The 21,772-nt window shown below is 44.1% G+C and overlaps 1 long non-coding RNA gene across 1 annotated transcript; it reads left to right on the top strand.

The window, feature by feature from the left end:
• Window positions 1-2,482: 2,482 nt before the first annotated feature.
• Window positions 2,483-3,444, top strand: LOC116988405. Its single transcript, XR_004415930.1, has 2 exons — window positions 2,483-2,663; window positions 2,865-3,444. It is a non-coding gene; the product is annotated as an uncharacterized LOC116988405 (long non-coding RNA).
• The last annotated feature ends 18,328 nt before the right edge of the window (window positions 3,445-21,772 follow it).

Below are 21,772 nucleotides of genomic sequence, written 5' to 3'. Positions count from 1 at the left end.
AGTCGAAACAGGGTGGACCACGTGAAGGTTGCAATCTCCCACCCCAGTTGAACTAATGAAAAAAGTGTAATTACAGTTATGAAATGGTCTATAGATTGCCAAACAATCTGACAGAGCAGAGCAAATTTATAAACAAAATTCAGAATAGGACCAAATTACTAAGGGATTAATAATGTTGTAGTGGATGCGGAGTTGTCCGATAAAGAACGAGGCAGACACGAAGTTTGTCCGAAAATACTGTCTTTTATTGCTACACTAATTCTCCTCGCTCACCAACTCCGTGCGAGCGCGGTTAACCCCTTAAATACTCCCCAGGGGCACCCGAGACCACACCGTGACCCCTACCTCTCAGCACTGGGACATTTGACCCCCCCCCAAGAGCTGAAGGTTATGTACAGTGCGTGCCGCCACATTGTGATAATAATATCAATTTAGACAGAAAGTGAAAAGGCATCGAGGCACAGAATTCATAAACTTCTTATCGAGTTCACATCAGAAGATTACAATTTGTTCAGTCAGAGCTGAACACACTACTTGGCATCTGCATAAAATGGTGTCTTGCGCTTCTTGTGAGTAGTGGTGCAAAGATTGGTGGAAACAGGGCCGGGACGTGAGCGCTCTTTCCTTCACCCCATTCATAAACTGAAATAAGGAGAATGTTTTCAGCGATATGTTGTAAATCCATTGAGAATGGATGGAAGTGGATGGAACAGGGAGGGTGGTAGCGAGGGAGAGACAAAAGAGGGGATGGGGGTAAAGGGGTCGGTCAGGGAGAAGAAAGGGGTAGATGGGGTCAGACAGGAAGGGGAAAGGAATTGCAATTCAGGGATTAGTTATGGGAATGAAGCTTGGTGTCTGGAAGATGTAGCAGAAAGAGAGCATTGTTTCATCATATGTTTCATTTCTTCTCTGTGGATTGTCACCTTGTCGTGGTGGAGAAGCTTGTGTGGACCTGAGATCCTGAGAACAATGCCGTCTGGAGCTGTGCTCCTGTTAGGGCCACCCATGGCGGTAAGGTCGAGGGGGAGGTCTCTGACAAAGAGCAATCCTACCAAGAACCTCAACGGTGGAACAGGTGGAGGACGATGGCTGACCTTAGTGGAGCGTCACAATGGCTGGGAAGGCGGATGAAGGCTGCAGCAGAAAAGGGTCTCTGGTCGTCTTGGTCTCCATGTCAGTGGAACCTGACCCAGATCTGTCAAGGACTGTGGGTTGTCTGTCTGTGCACCAGTCTCCCCACGTTAAATAAAGCCACACACAGGTGTCTCCAAATAGGGAATAGCACCCTGGAGACACCCATGGTCAGCTATGACCGAAGGGTGTCTAAGGTCTAAGGTGGCTGTCAGCATTATGGATATGTTCAATTTTGAAGAGGTCACTAAAGACACACTTCAAATACGTACAGGTTTGTAGGGTTGCGGCTTCGGAGAGCGGTAGAGGCCGGTTCTCTGGATACTTTCAAGAGATAACTAGATAGGGGTTTTAAAGATAGCGGAGTCAGGGGATTTGGGGTGAAGGCAGGAACGGGGTACTGATTGGGGGTGATCAGCCTTGATCACATTGAATGGTGGTGCTGGCCCGAAGGGCCGAATGGCCTACTCCAGCACCTATTGTCTACTGTCTATTGTCTGAATTACACGTTGCACCTGCCCGTGTTTGGTCCATATCCCACCAAAGCTGTTTCAGGTGATCATTGGCCAACCTATCCGCACTGACCAATGATCACCTGTACACTAGTTCTATGTCCTACACACGAGCGGGCAATTTAGAGTCGCCATTTAACTTGCTAGCCTTTGGAATATGTGAGGAAAACGGAGCACGTGGAGAAATCCCACAAACTGTACATTCATTTGATCCAACAAACCCACAACTTTTTTGAATAAGCCTACCTGCATATACTCCTGGCCAGACACATAATACCCCACAGCCAACAACGGACCATTGTGGGCTCCAATTTTTCTTTATCATCATTACTTTATACATATCTTTGTTTCATTTATTCTATATATCTCTTATCACCATCTATATCTTTCGTTTCCCTTTCCCCTGGCTCTCAGTCTGAAGAAGGGTTTCGATCCGAAACGTCACCTATTCCTTTTCTCCAGAAATGCTGCCTGGCCCGCTGAATTACTCCAGCTTTTTGTGTCTATTTTCCGTAAACCTCACAAGCGTGTTTTATAATGTTTTATGTGAAAGATTATTCATTCTTTTTGCTATAAAGTAGACTTTGGATTTCAGGACAATGCTGCATGAGTGAAGCACAATGCGTCCTCTTCATTTTGGTGAGCAGAGTTAAATCTAAATCTATCGAATTATCAGCTCTGTCCAAGGGCGTCAGATGCGGATTGAAGTTTCGTCTGAAAACGCTGGGATTAGTCCACAAAGTGGGTATGCGTTTCATACACAGTATATTTTGGTGACGCTTTACAAGTTCATTACTCCAACCTCCCCTCCCCTCCCCATCGCCCAATCACTTCAATTTGGGTTGGTTTCCGCTGAGCTCAGCTCAAGGGTTGCAAAAGGTTTTGTAGTGCTGCCGATGTTCTGGGTCTTTTATTCATCGGGTTTGCATCAACAGCTGAGGTCCCACGATGCTGAACAGAATCTGGATCTGCGCCTTCATTTGCTGCATCGTGGCTTTTGTGAGCATTTTGGGAACCAAGGTACAGAAACTCTTTCCAATTCAAACTTGCAGTACATGCACTCATCAGTACGAGATGACACCGATTTGATTCAGAACCTGAGAAATGATTCAAGATTCCTTTTAAAGTGTTGCTATGTTGGAGGCATTTTTTCCCCTTTAGTTTCTGTTAATTGTCTATAAAAAATACAGAGATGAAATGTGTTATATTTTTCTTTTACAGGTGCCAACAGAATTCCAATATGGCGATAACGGTGCATGGGGACCTGTCCAAAGTAGCGGAGCTGCAGGATTTATCCCAGCCATTGCCAAGGTCCTGATTCTGTCCCTTATTCCAGTCTTCCTGCAGAGAGTTCTGTCTTAATTCAGTGCTCGAGGTGGCCACTTCCAGCTGATTCATCCATCTCCTTGGAGACCATCCTGCTCTGCTCGCATTCAATCTCCAACTTTGAGTTCTCAGGAATCGCCTATTCTCTGCGCAACCCGTCGATCATCGACTGAGATCTGCTTCACATTCTTCACTCCCTCTCTCTCGCAGCCTAGCCTCCAACGTATTTCCTGAAAATAATTTTGCCTGTGAAACAGCTGGAATCCACAACTTCACTGTTATCAAGTTCGGAGAAAAAATAATTGAAAGAACTAAAGTATTGCAGAAGTCATGGAACTGGATGCCCTGCTGGAAGCTTAACATTATCTCTCTTCATATTTTACTATTTCTATTGTTTCCGTGTGATATGTTGGCATTTGATTTAAAGCCATGTAAAATTAGAGCAATAAAAAATAAATAATACTGTGCCGATAAAGTGTGTCTAGTTATTAATTGTAATTCCTGCAATAAGCTTGTCTATCTTACAGCACAATCTTAAGGCTGTGTTAACTACACCCCATCCTGAATTAATTCCAGGAAGTCTCCAATTTAAGTCAATTTTCATTATCATACACAAATCTCCTCTTCCTATTGATAAACAGCATCTAGTGATCACTCAACATATTTGCTGGATGAATGTTATTCTCTTTTGGGACTTTCATAAAAACGTAAGTGCTAGGAGCAGAATTAGGCCATTCGGCCCATAAAGTCTACTCCGCCATTCAATCATGGCTGATCTATCTCTCCCTCCTAATATAATAGTAAGATTAAACAAGAATTTACCAGTTTGAAGTTTGATCTTTATTTTATGAGGAGTTACGTTGAGGGACTACGTGAAGAGACCCCGTCCAGGCGTACACGCGTCAATCTTCAAAGCAGCGGCGCGAAATCGCAGATGATAGTTACCGAAGCATAATAGTAAGCTACGTGAGACAAACTTAAACGTACATTTGATCTTTATGAGGGTGGGAGCGGAGGGCACGTAGTCCATCAACGTAACTCCTCATAAAATAAAGATCAAACTTCAAACTGGTAAGGTCTCGTTTAATCTTACTACTTTACTTCGGAGTCACGTGAGTGAGTACGTGAAGATTTTAAAGCTTCTGTGATTTCATGCCGTAGATTCAATCCCGGCATCTCACTGCATCGATTGACTCTAAATGAGTGAAAACAATCAATAATATCCAACCATAACATTAATGTAATCTGTTACTGTTTTTTTTTAATTTTTATTTTTTTATCATAACAAAACATTTTTGTCTCCTTTTTTATCGCAGGGGAACATTTAATACTGAATTCAAAACAGCACCACCAAATACCCCAGGGTCTGCAATCTCTTTATGGTAATACTTGTGAGACATCCATTCACTTGCCCATCCTGCGGCCGCGAGGATATGGTCTATTGGAACGTCCAAATCCTTGGCCGCCGATGTTGCTGCCGCCCTGGTGGAATGAGATTTAAATTTGTCAGTATTAATCCCTGCATCAACCAGCACCTTTTTCAAGCCACCTCGAGATAGTCTGTACTGACACTTTCTTATATGTTTTTTTATGGCTGATAAATAATGCTGATTCTGCACCTCTTAAGTCCTTGGTGGTCTCAATGTAACATTTTAAATGTGCCACTACACAGTCTTGGATCTGTAGGATATGCTGCAAAGACCAATTTACACCCCGTGTCTCTGCTCTGTTTGAGTAAATCATAGACATAGAATGTAATTGCCTCTGTTGTCATTTCCATTCTGTCTATATGTAATTTATGTAATGTCTGTACTCTTTGTGCTGAAACTAATGCCATTAACATGACTACCTTCATGGCAATTTTGTCTAAAGACAAATTTGAAACGGGACTCCATTCCCGAAGTAACATCAGCACATCCCTCACATTCCAGATTTCTGTATATCTGGGTCTAGGAGGTTTGGCATTGAAAATGCCCTTCATGTACCTACAGACCAAAGGGTGTGATCCTAGAACCTGTTGTTCTGCTGCTCTCCATAAATATACAGAGAGGGCACTCCTTGCAGTATTGATCGCACTATAACTTAAATTTACATCAAAATGCAGTGTTGACAGAACTTCTAAAACATCTAAGATGTCTGCCATGTGGTATGAAATATTCTGCCTTGAGCAAAACACCTCCCATTTCTTATTGTAAGAAATGTACTGCTTCTGGGTACTATCCCTCCAGGCTCCTGCAATTACATCCATAGTGCGATCTGATAGTCCTCTTCCGAGATATGGCCTTTTTAGAATCTGCAAATCAACAAATCAATACGATCATGTAAAAGATGAAAATCACCAGATACAGGGTGCACAAGTAGGTTTTCTTGTCTTGGAATACCCATGAGGTTCTGTGACCTTTCTAAGCACTAGTGGGTACCATGGTTGTGTAGGCCAATCTGGGACCACCAACAATCCTGAAGCAGCATCCTGCTTGATCTTTTGTAAACACCTACTAGTGAGGTGGACGAAATGCATATAAAACATTCCACCCCAATTTAGCGAGAATGCATCCACCGCTGTTGCACCTGGATCTGGCTTGCTTGAAACATATTGAGGCAATTGGTGGTTCAGTCTAGATGCAAACAAGTCAATTTCTGGCATTCCAAATTTTGCAACAATTTTATTAAAATTGTCACGATTTAACATCCATTCTGTATTGTCATTAAATTTTCGTGACCTGGTGTCTGCAATTATATTGAATCTACCTGGTAGGTAGATAGCCGAAAGCCAGATGTTTTCAAATAATACAACTGTGCCAGATAACGTTTGCCAATCTGTCACAAGACTCTGACTTGATTCCACCCATGTGATTGACATATGCTACCGCCATAGTGTTGTCAATCTGAACCTGGACATGCAGATTTTGCACATTAATAATTAATAATAATAAATTTTATTTATGGGCGCCTTTCAAGAGTCTCAAGGACACCTTACAAAAATCTAGCAGGTAGAGGAAAAACATGTAAGGGGAATGAAATAAATAGTAGAGACATGACTAGTACACAAAGTAAAGACAGAATTCAATTCAAAACACAATATGAGGCAATTAATGCACAGATGAAAAGGGAGGGGGACGTGGGGCTAAGGATAGGCAGAGGTGAAGAGATGGGTCTTGAGGCGGGACTGGAAGATGGTGAGGGACACGGAATTGCGGATCAGTTGGGGGAGGGAGTTCCAGAGCCTGGGAGCTGCCCTAGAGAAGGCTCTGTCCCCAAAACTGCGGAGGTTGGACTTGTGGATGGAGAGGAGACCGGCTGATGTGGATCTGAGGGACCGTGAGGGTTGGTAGGGGGAGAGGAGGTCAGTGAGATATGGGGGGGGGGCCAGATGGTGGAGGGCTTTGTAGGTGAGGATAAGGATTTTGTAGGTGATCCGGTGGGAGATGGGAAGCCAGTGAAGTTGTTTGAGGACTGGAGTGATGTGATGCCAGGATTTGGTGTGGGTGATGAGTCGGGTGGCTGCGTTCTGGACCAATTGGAGTCGGTTGATGTAGGTGGAGCTGATGCCAAGGAGAAGTGAGTTGCAATAGTCCAGTCGGGAGGAGATGAAGGCATGGATGAGTCTTTCAGCAGCGGGAGGTGTGAGAGAGGGTCTGAGTTTGGCGATGTTGCGGAAATGAAAGAAGGAGGTTTTAATGACATGGCGGATGTGAGGCTCAAGGAAGAGGGTGGAATCAAAGATCACGCCAAGGTTGCGGGCCTGGGGAGATGGGGAGACAGTGGTGCCGTCGATGGTGAGAGTGGGGTTATTGATTAGAGCAATAAGCTTTAAGCCCATGAAATGTACTTAACAATTCTAGGTTGTTAATTCCATGTGCTTCGAGCAAAGGTACCTCTTCCACATTCCATCTACCTCCACAACTGGTAATGGTATCAGTAGCACCCCAACCTAGCGCACTTGCATCAGTCTGTAGAATGATAGGAGGTGATTCAACCAGAATTTTCCTTTGCTTGCTGCAGTTGCTGCTAATGCAGTAGACCGAACTACACAGCTGGGAATGAAGCGATTAGTTTCCCAAGTAAGCTCACCACTTGCCTAATTGATGGTTGATGCTCTGTAATGAGTTTGCTACAACCCTCAATTGACTGCAGCTTTTTATCTTTGGGTAAAGTCACTATCATGTGTTCTAAATTAATAGTGAACCCCAAGTAATCAATTGTTTTATTTGCAGACAATATAGATTTATCTGGATGTATTACAAAACCCAGCCTTAGAAATGTGAGATTGACTTCTGATACTGATGCTTCTGTTGTAGCTTGAGTATCACCCACAATTAAAATATCATTCAAATAAGCCATTACCAAATGGCCCTGGGCTCTTAGCAATGCTAGGACTGGTTTTAATAATTTTGTAAATAATCTAGGGGCTGAGGTTTAACCCATCAGGCAATGCTTTGATCTGCCATTATTGATTCATCCAGTTAAATTTAAATATCTTCGATCTTTACCATGCACAGCCACAGAGTAATATGCATCTTGCCGATCTATGCTGGCCATATAGCATTCTCTTGAAATTAGATGCATAGCATTGGTAAATGTCTCCATTTTGAAATGCTTATACTGTACAAAAGGGTTAAGACTTGTTAAATCAAGAATTATTCTACAACCACCATCCTTATTTGCTCTAGGAATGCTAGATACAAATTGGTGGTTTTGATAAACTGTCTTTTCAATAACCCCCTTCCTACTTAATATTTCAAGCACTGTTTGAATGTTTCTATTCTCTTCTTTAGAGAAAACATGCATTCGCTTTGGAACATGTAGAGTAGGAGGATTCAAATGTGGGTAGAATTCAATTCTAAACCCCATAATACTGCACAGTATAAATGTATCAAATGTATTTTTTCACCATTCTTTTAGGAAGAATTGTAACCTTCCCCCCAATTTTTGAATGTGAAACATTTAATATGTTTCTTCCAGGACCAGACCCACCTACCTCAGGGTTTACGGGTGTCAATGTTGTACCTTGCCCCCCCTTCGGTATAGATATTGCCTTTGAACTGATCTGCCAAACACCGGTGGTTTAATCATCCCCACGGTTACCTCTTCTTCATTCAGGTATTTCACCCTTATGGCTAGAGTTTCTCCAAAGAGTAAGTTCGGCAATTGTATATTTGATGGTTTACAAAGCCCTGTAAACTTAGGATGTATGTTAGGTTTTATATCAGTTTTACGAATACAGTTTATTTCAAAGTGTGCATTACACATTAGTGCCAAAACATCCTGTTGTGACGTTGTCACATGTTCTTCTTCCAGGTCTCTGGCAAAAGCCATAATACTTGATCCTATTAATCTCAGCACCCGCTATAACCTAATTTCTTGTGTGTGTACTGCGGTGCCCAAATAGCCCCATATTACATTATTTACTGCTGGGACTGCTAGCAGTGTGCAATTTTATTATTTGACAGTCTCATCCATAGTCAGTTCTTACAACTGATGGGAAATAATATATAGTTAATACTATTTATTCTGCCAATGGTTGTCCCTTCAGTCTGGGACCTGAGAATTTTTGGGCCAGACCTGGTACTTTGGGCTTTATTATTGGGCTTTGGTCTTCATATGATTCATTATCAGAATCTTCTGGATATTCCTCCTCATAGTGGGGTCCACCTGGTATTTTGTCTTCAGGTGTTTCCTGCGCTGGCTCTCTTATAGGCCTACGCTTAGTAAACCCTTATTCGGGTATTCCTCTCACAGGCTATTCATAGAACCATACCAGCCCTTTTTTGGTTGCTGCTAACGCTGGATCTCCTGTAGACCAACGGCTGTATTGTCTTTCTTCAGACATTTCCGGCGCTGGCTCACTTGTAGGCCAACGTTTCCCAGGATCTCTCCTGGGTGTTCCATACGCTGGCTTTCCTGTAGGCCTGCGGTAACTGTACTCGTTCTGGAGTGTGCCTTTGTAAATCATTTTTCCTATGAGGAATTTCAATTGTGCGACCCGATCTGACATGATCTCCTGGTCCGACTCATCCGAGTCTAATGGCCTGTTTGTTTTTATTTTTGGCCTTAGGTGTTTCAACGGTGCTTTTTCTATAGTCGCTGTTTTCTACAGCCGATTTTTTAATGGGGCGCCCGCTACTCTCAGACACTCTGTCCTCTTGAGTTTTTAGCTGCGGTGCTCTTCCCTTTACTTTTCCCATTTTCCTCCCTATTTAGACTTGCCTGTTTGCCAGCACACAGTCTCTACGGAAGAAAAATGGCCTGAAGTGAAAGTAAAAATACATCCCTTCAGGTTTTCTTTCACTAACCGCTTGGAGAGGGCTCTGCTCCTTCCAACGTGGTCGCAGTCGCTATGCGTCTGACGATATGACGAGTGTGCGCCTGGACGGGGTCTCTTCACGTAGTCACTCACGTGACTCCGAAGTAAAATTCTCCTGCCTTCTCCACAAAATCTCTGGCAGACACCTTTAGATTTTGGAGTTTAATCTCTTGGGGGTAATAATAATAATAATAAATTTTATTTAATGGGCGCCTTTCAGACATCTAAAGGACACCTTACATAGTAATCGGAATAAAAACATATAATCGGAATAGAACAAGTAAAAAAGACATCACAGAGACACAAATTAAAAATAGAATTCAATCCAAAAACAGAAAATCAAAAATACAGTGTGAAGAGAGAGCAGCGGCAGCCAAAGCGCGCCAGCGTCCACTCTCTCTTCACGGCAGCCATCTTGGGTAGAAGAGTCTTGGGGTTTGGGATGGATGCTATTAAAAACAAATCATCCAAGTTCTATATTGTTTTACTGAAAGTTCAAATCAATCTATTGAGCGGACTGGTGAGGATCTAATTGAGCTTTACAGTCACTGCCCAATGAAATATTTGGTGTGACAAACAATACTTATGGCACTATCCTCGTAACTCTTCTCTGAACCCTTTCAAGCTTGACAATATCATTCCTATAACGTGGTGCCCAGAACTGAACACAATATTCTAAATGCAGTCTCACCAACATCTTATACAACTACAATGACCTCCCAACTTCTATAATTGACATGGTAAATGTACTACACTGTGGAGAACTCTATGCGGCTTGAGCTATGGGTGAGGGGTGGGGCAATGATAGGCACAAAGTGGTTCTGAAACGGGCTGAAGATCAACTCTAGGATTCCTTGTAGAGCCAGTCCTTCTCTCTTCTACGATGATGTCAAGGAGACACCGGCCTCTCTCAATATCCAATGACCCACCTCTGGAGAATCATCTCAGTGCACCCCAAGGACATTACAGCCAGTGATGTAAGCTTTTCTAACAAGTTTAATTAATTATTGCAGGGAAAGATTTTTGCACAATTACATCCCAACATCAGGACAGATGTTACTACTTTGGGGAAACTGATTGAAAACTAAACATCAATCCCAATGCAGGAGTGAATCCTGGTGTCACAAACAACGCTATGAGATCCAGTCTCCATATTATCATCTCAGCACAATGTCTCTAACAACACAGTAATCCAACAAGATTCACCATTGGACAATGCAGTGTCCTTAACACAGCTCTTATATCTATGCAGGGCTCCCAACGTGCACCTCCTCCCATGGCCTAGTATTCTCTCCATACTGCCATTCTAATTGTGTAATGATTCATCAGACCAATTCTCACTCATTATTCTCTTTCCAATTAGACAACACTCCCTCCATACTTCAATAATGTGCCCCTTTAAAGTAGGCACAAATGCTGGAGTAATTCAGCGGGACAGGCTGCATTTCTGGTGAAAAGGAATAGGTGATGTTTCGGGTCGAGACCTTTCTTCAGACACAACCCGAAACATCACCTATTCCTTTTCTCCAGAGATGCTGTCTGACCCGCTCAATTACTTCAGCTTTTTCTGTTTATCTTCAGAGTAGTGGGCTGAAGGGCCTGTTAGCACGTAACAAAGGCTTTTCACTGTACCTCGGTACAAGTGACAGTAAACTAAACAAACTAACTGATTTCCATGCTGTAGTTCTAAACTAAAAACTAAACTATAGATCCTACAACACTGCTATATTCTCATGGGAAATTTATTTAGTCTGCAGGGTTATCTAGTCACACTTCCTCAGTACAGCACTGAGAATGTCAATGTAGACTATTTGCTGACTCTCTGGAGTGGAACTTTAGCAGCTCTTTGCTTTCAGTTGCAATAATGTTTTCCACTGAGCCAATCTGTCTTTAAAGTAAAAATAAAAGTGAACAAAATGTTAACAGGAAGCACAGCTTTGTGAACAGGATCTGCAGTCTATTGCAAGAGTTCCATTGGCTGAAACACAGCTGCTTCTTGAAATAGGGACAACGACAGACGCAAGACTCGTAAAGCAACATCTGCAGTTCCCTGTGTCTTTATATTCTCCCGACAATGTATTTGCTATTCACTGTAACAGATGCAGATTCAGGAATTTAACCTTGCAGTGTTTTTGAGGGAGTCACACCAGTGCACTGCTAGCGTTCTGATGCGGACACCTGATGATCACTTTTAGTTTAGTTTAGTTTAGTTTAGAGATACGGTGTGGAAACAGGCCCTTCGGCCCACTGAGTCGATGCCGACCAGCGATCCCCGCACTATCGTACACACACACTAGGGACAATTTACTATTTTTACCATTGCCAATTAACCTACAAACCTGCACGTCTTTGGATTGTGCGGGGAAACCGGAGCACCCGGAGAAAACACACGCAGGTCACGTGGAGAACGTACAAACTCCATACAGACAGCACCTGTAGCCAGGATCGAACTTGGGTCTCTGGCGATGTAAGGCACCAACTCTACCGCTGCTCCACCCATGGTCCACTTCATGGTCCCGAGCTATTGAAGTGTTAAAGCATCACAAGCAAGCTCTGGGTTGATCAATGTAACCCAAGTACTGAATTGTAAATTAGTATTTTCAAGTCAAAGGTCGATTTACCTCTTTTTTGGAAACTGCAGAAATTTTTTTTTTAACTGAAACATTTAAAAAATATTGTAATCATCTGTAATGAAACAAAATTTTTTGACAGATTGACAGTGGAAAACATGAGAGGGCGGGGTGGGGGGCAGGGTGAAGAGAAGAAAGCTGGGGGAGGTAGTTGAAAGCCTCTCAGATAAAAGGTCGACACAGGCGATGGGGATGTTTTTGACAGGCATATTGTTGGAACAAATGCCAGAGATAAGAGCAATAGGTAGGGTTGAAGAGTTGCGGATTGTGAAGCCAGGAATGTAGCAGGAGGGGGGGAGTGGAGGGGAGAATTAGGTGGAGGTCCAGGTGGAACGAGCTGCCAGATGATATTGTTGAGACAGGTAATATTGCAACATATAAGAAACATTTAGACAGGTACATGGATAGGACAGGTTTAGAGGGAATGTGGACCAAACGCAGATAGGTGGGACGTGTAGATGGGACATGTATGCCCGTGTGGGCAAGTTGTGCCGTAGGTCCTGTTCCCATTGCTGCAAGACTCTATGACTCCAGGTGGGGCCCTGGGGAGTTGGGGGGGGGGGGGGGTGAAGGGTGGTGAGGGAGGGGGGGGAGAGGGTGCAAGAAATGAGTGTGTTCTCTGTCTACTCACCTTTGGTAATCATCCTATCCCACTCCGCCAACTCAAAGTCCAAAGGTTCCTCATGACCTTCTGTACACATTTTCTCCGTGTGAATGTGGCATCCTTTCTCAGACAGCAGGAACTGTTATTGCTGCTCGAGAACGCTAGGTGGTGATTTAGCACCACATCAAGATCAGAATGGTTGCGACCTTGGGGGAAGAAAGGCATTTTATTGACTAACGATCGTAATGGAAAATCAATAAGTTACAAAGGCATCCTTTGGTCAAGGGCGTCTACTTTTGCATTCCAATATATTTCGTATTCAAGATGGACTTCTGATCTCAGACTTCCTCCATGATGAGGGCTCTTTATAATCACACTGCCTCTGGCTCAGGTTACCCCCAACACTCATTCACAAAATATTACCTTTAAGCAATTACACCAATGCTGTCCCAGCCAATCTTTCACCATTTTCGATTAAGCCAATTAATTCAAAATGTTGGTAAGTTTGTCATGATGTGGTGGCACAATGGTGAATCTTGGCCAATAATGTTCCTGTGCTGCACTTAGGGATGCATTAGTGCATTAAACAAAACTATATACACTTAAATCTCTGTCAAATAACAGATGTGTTACACTACTAATAATCTGCAAATAACAATGGGAAAGAAACAATTTACTTGTTGAAGGTGCTTGTTCCAATTGGGTGGAGAAGTTCCCGTTGGAAGATAATAACAATTGTTTAAACCTAAAGATTTCTAATCAACGCATTCTATTTCCCTTCTAATTGTTGCGAATGGGTGGAGTCAACACAACTCTAAAGCCAACTGAAACATGGCTATGATTTCATGATAATTCAAAAGATTTTCTCCAGTCCATTTCAGAAAAAGAAAGTCACAATTTCTAGACACATTCAGGACCCATGAATGTAAATTATATTATAATGTGGCCTATTCTTCTCATCAATAGTTATCCCTCCCATAATAATCATTGCTCTAGATGGATCAAGCCGGGCTTTGACCAAGTGTGGCATCAAGGAGCCCTGGTATAATTGGCATTAAAAGGAAAGAAAGGAGGTTGTGATTGTTGGAGGTCAGTCATCCAAGCCAGGATACCACTGAAGAGTTCCTCAGGTCACTGTCCTATGTCTAATCATCCTTTATTGTTTCAACAAGGGCTTTGCTCAATGAGGCACCGTCTGGAAATACAGACATTATGGTGATCTGGGAAGCACAATGTCTAATTTGTACACTGCACAATCCCAGAAAACGTTACTTAATAGCAACTAAATCTGTTTTGTGGGATTTTTTTTCACCCAGAGTTGTAAATCTGTGGGCTGTGGAGGCCAATTCACTGGATGTTTTCAAGAGAGAGTTCTTAGGCCTCTAGGACTAACAGAATCAAGGGATATGGAGCGAAGGAAATAGGCAATGTTTCGGGCCGAAACCCTTCTTCAGACTGATGTAAGGTGGGGGGGGGGGGGAGGGTGGCGGGGAGAAGAAAGGAGAAATGAAGAGGAGGAGCCAGAGGGCTGAGGGAGAGCTGAGAAAGGGAGGAGACAGCAAGGGCTACCGGAAATTGGGGAAGTCAATGTTCATGCCGCTAGGGTGCTGCTCCTCCAATCTACGGTGGTGCTCACTCTGGCCATGGAGGAGGCCCAGGACAGAAAGGTCGGATTCGGAATGGGAGGGGAAGTTGAAGTGCTGAGCCACAGGGAGATCAGGTTTGTTAATGCGGACCGAGCGGAGGTGTTCGGCGAAACGATCGCCAAGCCGACGCTTGGTCTCACCGATGTAGATCAGCTGACATCTAGAGCAGCGGATGCAATAGATGAGGTTGGAGGAGGTGCAGGTGAACCTCTGTCACACCCAGAACGACTGCTTGGATCCTTGAATGGCGTCGAGGGGGAAGGTAAAGCGACAAGTGTAGCATCTCTTGCGGTTGCAAGGGAAAGTGCTCGGGGAGGGGGTGGTGCCGGAGGGAAGGGAAGAATTGACCAGGGAGTTACGGAGGGAGCGGTCTTTGCAGATAGCAGACGGGGCGGAGATGCGAAAATGTGGCGAATGGTGGGGTCACGTTGGAGGTGGCGGAAATGACGGAGGACTATTTGTGGTATGTGACGGCTAGTGGGGTGAAAGGTGAGGACTAGGAGGACGCTGCCTTTGTTATGATTGGGAGAATGGGGGAGAGAGAGCAGTGTTACGGGGTATTGAAGAGACCCTAGTGAGAGCCTCATCTATAGTTGGGGAGGGGTACCCCCGTTCCCTGAAGAATTAGGACATTTCCGATGCCCTGGTGTGGAACGCCTCATCCTGGGAGCACATGCGGCGTAGACGGAGGAATTGGGAGTAGAGGATGGAGTCCTTACAGGAAGCAGGGTGAGAAGAAGTGTAGTCTGGGTAGCCATGGGAGTCAGTGGGTTTGTAGTGGATGTTGGTCAGAAGTCTATCACCTGCGATGGAGATAGTGAGGTCAAGAAATGGTAGGGAAGTGTCGGAAATGGTTCATGTGTAATTGAGTGTCGGATGGAAGTTAGTGGTGAAGCGGATGAAGTCAGTGAGTTGTGTGTGGGTGCAGGAGGTAGCACCAATGCAATCGTCGATGTAGCGGAGGCACCTTCGATTTTCCAGCATCTGCAGTTCCTTCTTAAACAATAATTCAGTATAGTTTATTGTCTGTGTGGCGAGGTTCAGTGAAAAGCTTTTGTTGTGTGCTAACGAGCCAGCAGAAGAAATACATGATTACATTCGTCATCCACAGTGTGCAGATACACGATAATGGATCAGAGTTTAAGTAAGAAATGTTGCTGTAGGAGTAGATTTGAAATGTGGATTGATTGTAATATGAGATTGCAGATCTGCTTCTGTGGCTAGCACGCAAGTAGTCGCCTGGGTTGGGCGCCATCTTGGAAGCATCCATATTTACCATGTACAAGTGGCTGTTTCCTATATCACAACTGACTCCAGTTTAGACAAAAAAATTCAGGCTCCACTATACCACGTTTTGTTCATCACAAGAAAAAGGTCTGCCATCTCTGCATAATGCAGGGTTAGGTAAGTGGAAGGAGATACAAACAACTGCAGATGCTGCTTTACAAGAAAAGCCCCATAGTGCTGGTGTAACTCAGCGGCTCAGGCAGCATCACTGGAGAACATGGATCGGTGACATGTTGTAGATTGATTGTGGGGGAAGGGGGGTGGAAGGTGGAAGAGAGGAGGGGCAGGACAAAGTCAGGCAGGCACAGGTGAGGGGTGGGGGTGGGTTCCATAAATAGATGGTTGGACAAAGGCCCGAGATGAAAAGACAAAAAGATGTTTGATGTGGATAGATGAGGTGTGAATTGTGAAGCAAAACTGTTAGCTGTTAACTTTGTGGATTTGGACTAGGAAGGGTTCAAGGCAGGCATCCAATCAAGTATTAACATTCAATCTGATAAAGCAAAGAATTATAATTCGTTTAACCCTGTCAATCATTAACCTGTGAGGTTCGTCATCCTACAAGAGAGCAACATTGTGATTAATTGCAGGCAGCAGTGAAGTATCAGAGTCAAAGACAGCAGCAGCCTTGCGCAAAAACAAAAGAACCAAATGATGAAGTTTATACTCAGCCTGTGTTGTCTCATCCTGGTGCTGCTGACAATGGTATGTAAAACATCTTCAAAAACTTTGGCTATTTCTTTTCTTTCCCCTCCACTACAGCTTCTTCTTCAAGTTTTCTCTCTCGTACTCTGGCACCTCAGTCGCAACCATTTATTCCACCCTGATCTTGTGGTGTGTTTGTATTGTATTGGGATTGTTCTCACCCTGAGCGAAACTCACCCTGGCTGCTCTCTCTCCTTCCTCTGGTGAGGCACCACTGAAGGTGAAGAAGCGCTTCATGTCAATGCAATTAAGTCTACATGGAGCGGGAACTAAACCCAAGAACTTTATTCCTCTTGGGGCCCCATTATTTGGAACATTTCCTTCTTTGTATCTTTTTGGCCATCTTGCTTGATGGTTAAACATGCCCAGTGCTGTTGGTGAACATATTTACCCTTTGAATAACATACGTGTTGCAAGATTAGCTCTTGCTGGTGGCTGAATTATTGTCCGTTTATCCATTTATATGAATTATTCTTGTTTACCACGACTCTATTGTTTTCAGTTAGTTACAGTAGACAATTCCCTATTCATGCCAATGTTTTACCCTTTAACAATGAGTAAAGAGGCTGCAGAGAGTGATGGGCTCAGCCCGGTTCATCACAGGCACAGCCCTTCTCAGCATCGGAGGGATCTACACGAGCTGCTACTTCAAGAATTTGGCATCTATTACAAGAATCCCCACCAGCTGGGGCATTCCTTCTTCTCGCTGCTACCATTGGGCAGGAGGGTACTGAAGCCTGAAGTCCCACACCACCAGGTCCAGGAATAGTTAATTTCCTTTTACCATCAGGTTCTTAATCTTACCTCACTCAACCCTGATCCAACCTCAGTAACTGTGCATTACGCACTACCTCTAGCACCACCATGGACTAGTTGTGGTTTGCACTAATGTCTTGTCTTTGTGCAGTCTTTTTATTTTTCTCTATCTTGCAGAATATGTATAAACTTTATGTTTTTGCATGTTGTCTGAGTCCATGTGTCCCCGATGTTGATTTTCATTGCATTTATACACTATACTGGTGTAAACGGCATTAAACTCCATTTTGGCTTAAGATCTTATTCTGTGCAGATCAGCCGTTGCATTATACAGTGTGATCCCAATCCCACTGTGGCCTGTTTTTAGAAAGGACGCATGCGACTGCAGTTTTGGATGCTCCTATTTATTTTATAACCTGCTTCTCTCTTGTTTGTATGACAGGCTAGCCCTTCGGCCGGGGAGAAAGCACAGGCAAATCCTGCGTTAAAATCGGAAAATGCAAAGATGTCAGCGCTACAAGCACGGAATCCTCGCGCTACAAACTCAGCTCTAGCACCGAACTCCACCGCTGCAAACTCAACTTTAGCACCGAATTCCACCGCTGCAAACTCAACTCTAGCACCGAATTCCACCGCTGCAACGAAGAAAACTGAAGCACCGAAATCCACCGCTGCAACGAAGAAAACTGAAGCACCGAAATCCACCGCTGCAACGAAGAAAACTGTAGCACCGAAACCTACGACACCCAAACCCAAACCTACAACTCCTGGCAACTCTGGCAGCCTGCCAACCGTGGCCAAGAGCCTGTTTCTGGGATGGGCGATGATTTTCTGTCACAGTCTCGGGTGAAGCCTCCAATCGACCGAAGGACTGGGACACTGCGGATTTCCATTAATCTCTGCAATGTTGCTATCAATAAATCATATCCAAATTAATATGCTGTAATTCTAATCTGTGATATATCTCTGAGTAAGAATAAGATGTTATTCAGTTTAAAGAGATTGTTAAAACATACATTGACATACATATTGTTCTACAGGAAGTATTTCTTAAGCCACGCGTCGACTTGACTTTTAGTATTTGGGTTTTAATGGCGATATTAAAATTCCGTGAAAAAATAATGAATAATTGAGGAATTGTAAATGGATTATTTATAGTTTGAGCAACATTCGCGTCCAGTGGAGCAACTGATAGAGCTGCAGCCTCACTACGCTGGATACGCGGGTTCGATCCTGACCACCGGTGGTGGCTGTGTAAAAATGTTGCATGTTCTCTCTGTGACCACGTGGGTTTCTTCCGGATGCTCCAGTCACCCCCCGCACGGCAAAGACATGCGGGTTGTAAATTGCCTCTAGTGTGTCGGGAGTGTATGAGAAAGTGTGATAGCATTGGAATTAGTTTTACGGTCGGGCGTGGACTCTGTGGGCCGAAGGGCCTGTTCCCATGCTGTATCTCTAAACTAAACAGGGTTGAATACCTTTACCAGCAATAAATAAGTCCATCTCATATGCAGTTCACTGTCTTTGCCACACATTAAAATGTTGAGAGGTTCATGGAATTTGAGTCAAAGTTATGGAGGCTGGAAAAATCCAGGCTTCCGAACTCAATCTTTGAGTTACCGGCATTCCTCTCAGTATTGCTTCAATAAATCCATGTATTTTGGCGAGCACAGGGCAGGAGAACAGGATAATAACTATCTCATTCTTTAATCGCAATGTATTTGATTTGTACTTGAACTAAGAGCTTTTGATTTTCTCAACTAATAAATTTGGATGGTGTTTGGCGGACGCAAGTACGACAACTAAGTTTTGTGACTTACTTTATTCACAAAATAGCTTCTTAGCTCACAGGTTCTTTACAACACGTCTGGCCACATCGGCGGTCCGCACTCAACCACTGCCGAGCGAAAGCAAAACCGCGCCAAAACTAGCAGCCCCTCCCGAGTCACATGACCGCGGCTTCCGAACGCCGGGTTCGATACCTGCGTGCGCCAGCAGGCATCGCTACATGGCCCGGCCAGAATACGCGGTACGGAAAACGCGCGGGTAACCGGACGGTTCGACCGCAACGCGCAGTCCCGAGATTGCGGGGCGAGCGTAACAGTAGGGGCCAGCAAAACGGAACCGGAAGGGCGCGACAAACGCGAACGAGGGACGGGCGTAACAGAGGGGACCGGTGAAACATAACTGGGGGTAACAGGTGCAGAGGGCCGGTGGACGTCCTCTACGCCGCGAAGTGGCCATCGCCACCGGGCTATCCTCATTGACGTGTGCTGGCTTAAGGCGACTGACAGAGACAAACTCATCCTTGCCACCTTTGATCCCTTACTAATCAAGAACCAATGAATCTCTGCTTTAAAATACCAACCTATCCATGTTGTCCAGGGATGCTGCCTGTCGTGATGAGTTACTCCAGCACTTACTATCTATATTACTAAAAGTAAGATCTTGACCACTTCCTGTTTTTCTGTTTCATGATTTTAGCAAAAAACGCTGCCACTTACAGCTGTGCTTTTTGGCCAGCTTACTCAGAGTCCCCCCTGCTGCGCAGGACAAGAGGATTTTCCCATCGATGAAACATAAAGAGTTATTAATGTTTTTAAAATGTTGACATTCTCTCTGCTGTCCCTGCTGCTGGGAGGGGGGGGGGGGGCTATAAAACCCGGAAGTGTTGTGCCTCAGTCAGTCTCTTCAAGATGGGGGAAGTGAGGGTCACGTCTATAACACTGAACACATGTCTACTAAACTGTGAGTGTGGTTTTACTGACCTTGAGTGCCCTTAATGTGGTTTGATAATGAAAATGTGGTTGGTTTGAAATAAAAGCACTGAAAATGGTTGGTGGGAGGTTTGGGTTGAAGTAAAAGCACTGCAAATGGTTGGGTGGGGTTTTGGATTGAAGAAAAAGCATTGCAAATGGTTAGGTGGGATTTTGGGTTGAAGTAAAAGCACTGCAAATGGTTGGTTGGGGGTTTTGGGTTGAAGTCCCACTTAGTCTAGCCTTTTGATAGATATCTGGCACTGAGTGGATGCAGAACCAACTTTAGAACTATTGTAAGTCACAGGGGTTTTGATGAAAGGGGAGATATCAGAAGATGCCGCAAATATTCAAGTCCGGAAACAACTGGAGAATGAAACAGGTAATATTTTAGGTCAATGCTATTTCATCCCTCTGATGAATGATCACAGTCACACAATAAGTAAATAAGTCCTTCCTGTCTGTTTCACCATTGAGTCCATCTACACTAGTCACAAATCCCCCCTGGCATCAATCAACCTCAATTTTCCTTGCAGTCACTTATAGTCGGGGCACTTTACAGTAACTAATTAATTAGCAGGAAAGCAAAGCACCCAGAAAAAACCACGAGGCGTGTCCTGGTAAGAGGTCACAGACAGACTCCATACAGACAGCACTGAAAGTCATCAATCATTTCAACTCCCTCAGACTGGGTCAGTCACACTAACACTGTGACATTTGGTAATGACTCACTCTGCAGAGATGATATCTGACTTGCCGAGTGTTTCAAGCATTTTCTGTTTCTTTTATGGCAGGGTTTCAATCACCTGATGTAATTTATCAACTTTACAATGATTGGGAAACATGACCAACAATAAATTAACGATTTCAGATGAGGGAGTATAAAAACTAATACTGTTGGCAATATTGCTTGAAGGAATAATCTCCGCTGTGTGAAGGGAAGATATATTTAAAAGATCATCAGATGAGGCTTTATGGGGAACTAATTTTCTTCTTGCATATGACGTGCACAGCCTAAATTTGTTCTATTTGATCTATTTGTTTGGGTTGGGTTGTTTGCACTAGTCGAAACAGGGTGGACCACGTGAAGGTTGCAATCTCCCACCCCAGTTGAACTAATGGAAAAAGTGTAATTACAGTTATGAAATGGTCTATAGACTGCCAAACAATCTGACAGAGCAGAGCAAATTTATAAACAAAATTCTGAATAGGACCAAATTACGACGGCATTAATAATGTGATAATAATATCAATTTAGACAGTAGTGTAAAGGCATCGAGGCACAGAATTCATAAACTTCTTATCGAGTTCACATCAGAAGATTAGAATTTGTTCAGTCAGAGCTGAACACACTACTTGGCATCTGCATAAAATGGTGTCTTGTGCTTCTTGTGAGTAGTGGTGCATAGATTGGTGGAAACAGGGCCGGGACGAGACCGCTCTTTCCTTCACCCCATTCATAAACTGAAATAAGGAGAATGTTTTCAGCGATATGTTGTAAATCCATTGAGAACGGATGGAAGTGGATGGAACAGGGAGGGTGGTAGAGAGGGAGAGACAAAAGAGGGGATGGGGGTAAAGGGGTAGGTCAGGGAGAAGAAAGGGGTAGATGGGGTCAGACAGGAAGGGGAAAGGAATTGCAATTCAGGGATTAGTTATGGGAATAAAGCTTGGTGTTTGGAAGAAGTAGCAGAAAGAGAGCATTGTTTCATCATATGTTTCATTTCTTCTCCGTGGATTGTCACCTTGCCGTGGTGGAGAAGCTTGTGTGGACCAGAGATCCTGAGAACAATGCCGTCTGGAGCTGTGCTCCTGTTAGGGTCACCCATGGCAGTAAGGTCGAGGGGAGGTCCAAAGAGCAATCCAACCAAGACCTCAACGGTGGAACAGGCGGAGGACGATGGCTGACCTTAGTGGAGCGTCACAACGGCTGGGAAGGCGGATGAAGGCTGCAGCAGAAAAGGTCTCCGGTCGTCTTGGACCATGCCACTGGATCCTGACCCCGATCTGTCAAGGACCGTGGGCGTCTGTCTGTGCACCAGTCTCCCCACGTTAAACAAAGTCACACACAGGTGTCTCCATATAGGGAATAGCACCCTAGAGGCACCCATGGCC

Source organism: Amblyraja radiata, chromosome 27 (assembly GCF_010909765.2).
Source record: "Amblyraja radiata isolate CabotCenter1 chromosome 27, sAmbRad1.1.pri, whole genome shotgun sequence".
Lineage (NCBI taxonomy): Eukaryota > Metazoa > Chordata > Chondrichthyes > Rajiformes > Rajidae > Amblyraja > Amblyraja radiata.
This window is presented reverse-complemented; position numbering and strand designations above follow the sequence as displayed.